Below are 4,262 nucleotides of genomic sequence, written 5' to 3'. Positions count from 1 at the left end.
GAATGCCCTGTAAGAATTGCACATCAAAATTTTCCTTGTTTCATTTTGATTTTGTTTAATTTAGGAAGGGGTGGGGGATGTGTCACAACCAACCAGTTGGGCTGTGATTATTTGTTATAAATTCTCACCAGGCTGAACAAAAACACCAGGCCATGGGTGAGGAACTCTGATTCTTTATTGTGTAAATTCAGCTGCCCACTTTTGACACTCAAAAGGTGTTGCTAAGGAGCCCCTAAATTTGTACCTCAGACTTCCACAAGTGCTGGCTAAGAAGCTTTTAATTTTTTTTCCTGTACACTTCCATAAGCTCTCAGCTGCTCACAGGAAACTTCTCAAATGTTTATTTTGGTGGGAATGGAGAATTCCCAGGCTGGCAAGGTTCCATTCCCTGCAGGCTGTGATAAGCAGATATAAACACATGCAGAAGTTGCTGTATGGTTCCAGTGCTCACCTTCTGTCTGCAGGATCAGTTTGCTTTCAGAGTCTTGACAGGATTATAAAATTACACGTAGAAAAGAGCATGAAATAGTTCTGCTTTGGTTTTTTACATCATCTGCCTTGCCAGCAGAAGAGCTTTTCCATTAATAGTTCCAATATGAGGGGTTTTTTGAAGCTGTGTTGCCAGAAGCAAATGGTTTTAACTTGAACGTGGCTTTGAGTTCAACATTTTTCCCCTCCTCTGGGTGTTAATTTCTGCTTATGTCCCTCAGGATGCACCATTTATTACAGCTCTTTTCACAGGAATTCATCTGATTTTAAGCCTTAGGTGGATCCTCTGTCTGGTCAGTTCATTAACATTGAAGATTCTGCAGTTTGAAACACGGGAGCAAGAAGGGCCCAAGTCAGGCTGACTAAACCTGAGGACACCCAGCTCCAACAGGGAATAAAGGCAACATAAGGAGGCTCAGAAGCTCCAAGAGGAAGGGCAGGAAAGCTTGTGTGGAGTGCACAGTCCAAGGCATTTCCACTGGCATTCCACAGGTCCCCAGGGCACTGTCCCCCAGTTTTGGATGAGCACATAGAGGATATTGTCACCCCCGACCAGGGGGAGAGAATTATGCATCTAACCCTCTCTCATTAGAAGGCTAATTAATTATTTTATTATACTATATTATTCTATACTATATTACATTACAAACTGAATCTGCCAAGCACCCAACTGCACAGAATCTCATGACTCTCACCCAACAGTCCCCACACACACACGCTTGGCCCTGACAGGCCAAGGAAACAAAACACCATCACTGTGGGTAAACAATTTTTATATTGTATTTTACTTTGGCACAACACAGGCACAGAAATAAGAATTGTTTTTCCTTTCTCTGAGGTTCAGAGAATGTGAATCACAGAAATATTCTTGGGAAGAATTGTGCCTTGCTGTTCTCTGTGAAATGTGGGGCTACATGAGCATCTTTCCCTCCTTCAGCCAAGGGTTAGGAGGGAATTGAAGAGCACAAGGACACAGGGACCTGCTGCTCTCTCCCAACCCTTTAGGCAGAGGGCAGGGAAACCGATGGTTGCAGTGGGAAAATGTTCCTCTGCCAGCAAGGAGGATGCTGTTGCTGGGATCACAGAGCTGCAGCAGCAAGTAAAGAACCTGCTCCACCCAGCGTCTGCAGCGTGAGATGCAGCACCGGGGGAGGCAGGAGGAGGATTTGCTGGAATCCCTGGCATTCCCTATCCCTACTCAGAGGAACAGCCTCGAGATACAGAAGGGAAATTACTGGAAACATTTGGCTGTAGCACGGGATCGTGTTCTGAGGAGGAAGATGGATGGGAATATGACATGATGGGAAGATGACAACCACACACACACACCCACACACACACCCTCTCTCTCTCTCTCACCAAAAAAACCACCAAAATTCCCCAGTCCAGTTTGGCCAACTTCCAGTTCTTCCTTCAAAAGCTTTCCCCATTCCCCTAAGTGTTGGTGGGACACAAAGTGTTTCTGGTGACATTCAGTAATGCTATTGCAGACATTTGTACATACAAAAAGGTAGAGAAGATGTTTGAAAAATACTTGTTTAAAAGTTCACTGGTTAAGATTTCTTTTTTAAATATTAAAAGAGTGAAAGCTCTATCAAAGTATTTCCTTCTAATTTAAGGGAACTTCCCCAGCAGAAAGCAGCTCTGTACAGACAGTGCAATATGTTCTCCATCCACACACAGGAAAGGTTTTCCACCCACTCCCCCAAACAGCTCTCACTCCCCACGAGGCAAGAACTGTTCTTCTGGTAAGGTTTCCATGAGCTCTGCTAAATGTAATTTAAGCAAACATTTTTATTATCTATGGGTAAATATCCTTCTGTAAGCAAAACTTTCATTCCTGTTCCTGGACCATATTTCCACTACAGCCTTGTAGGTCAAACTTGCATTTATTTCCTGTGCAGTAACACTTTATGTAGATACAACTAATTGGGTTTCCTTTTGACTCCTAATAGAGGCTGTAGGGGATAATACAATATCCTATAGGCAAATTCAGTGGCCATTCTGTATTTTAACAGCTGAAATTAAGTTTGTTTTTGGAGTAGCAGAGGGAAGAAGAAAAAATGCCCAGGCAGACTAAGAGAAACATCACATTTGAGCTTGTAACACCCAGCCCACAAACACAGGCACTCCAGCAAACTCACACCTGTACTAAATAAGGAAAATGTCATCTTTATCAGGTATCCCCATGAATTGGAAAAAAGAATGCACTACTTAGTTTTAAGCAAAACCTTTATTTTAGCTCATGGGCTTGTTCGTATTAAAAACAGTTACTTCAAAATCAAATTCACATAAAATTCAGCACGTAAATGAAGTTGTCATTGGTCAGGATCACATTCTGAAAGACAAGGGCTCTGAGTGACATTGGAACAACCTTGGGCAGCAGCAGATAAAACTGGGAACAGCAGCAGGAGCAGCTCCTGCTCTAAGGCTGAGGAATCAGTGCCCCCTTCCTTCAGCAAATTTTAAACCCCAGCTGCACTCCAGGGCTGTTCAATGATTTCTCCGTTTCCCATAAATTCCCTCAGCAAGGACTGAGAACAGCAATATCCCAGTTTAATCTGCTGCTGCACAGGAGGGAATTCTCTCGAGTCTTGTTAGAGGCACTGCTATTTTCTGCCAGCAATCAAAGTACTTGTCTTAAAACAATTTCCTTACAACACCAACAATCAAGCTACATTATATACACTTCAATTGTACAATTATCTTTAAAAAATGACCGTGTACAAAATAGGTTATTTTATTTATTTATTTTTTTTAATCACATGCTAGATTTCAATTACATCAACATTTTAAAATAACTGAAAAAATTGATAAATAACATTCCAATTTATTAGGAACACTCCTGCAAGCAAGTGCAGAAGTATCTGCACTTCATTTAAGATTCTAGTAAGCTTTTTAGGGCAATTTGTGCTATAAACCTCATGTACAAAGTGTGTGAAAAGCTCTTACTTGTGACAACAGAATAAAAGCTAATTAATTAAGCAAGAGTATTTCAGTAAAATTATTCTACTTATGAAGTAAATACCACAAGGGCATATCATTTACAGCCAGTTAGACAAAGAACACAGCTAGTCACCAGAACACATACATTAGTTAAAAAGTCAAATATATACAAAAATATATTAGAAAGTGGTTGAGTTTAACCACAGGCTCATGTAAAAAAATGTTGTTTTAAATAGCAATAGCAAAAAAATAGCTATTTCTCTATCTGCAACAGTACAAAAGGCAACACCTACATATGAGGTAGCAATGCCAAATTAAAAACAAAAAGAAACCAAAAAAACAACTTTGGATTGAGGAGTATTTCCTATACTTTCATAGCATATCTGTCAATACAAATATTTAAATGAACACTTCAATTGTTTCAAGAATTAACTACATTAATTTACAAAACTCTTTATTCAATGACATTTTAAAAATTACTGGAAATTGGTTTAGTTACAGATTTCTCCTGTTTCTAAAAAAGCTGTTGCATTTTTCAAACCCAAACACTGTACAGCAAAAACGTGGAGGCTTTTATTATACACACTTGGTAAACACTATGGTACATTAAGACTTAATTTACAAAGATCAGAAGGAGCCAACTGTGGTCATTTTATCCTTTTGTGCCTAACAGGCAGACACTGCACACTTTTTACCCCGTGTTCAATGCCAGAGGCAAGCTGAGGGTTCACTACTCCCTTCCACAGCCACAGAAAGGGTTGGAAGAGTTTCATCTCCCTCCAGGAGTGTGAGCCACAAGCAGGCGCCACCTCCAGGCCAGGGGCACT

This window comes from Geospiza fortis, unplaced genomic scaffold, assembly GCF_000277835.1.
Source record: "Geospiza fortis unplaced genomic scaffold, GeoFor_1.0 scaffold88, whole genome shotgun sequence".
Taxonomy (NCBI): domain Eukaryota; kingdom Metazoa; phylum Chordata; class Aves; order Passeriformes; family Thraupidae; genus Geospiza; species Geospiza fortis.
The sequence above is the reverse complement of the archived record's forward strand: the minus strand, read 5'-3'. Positions refer to the sequence as shown.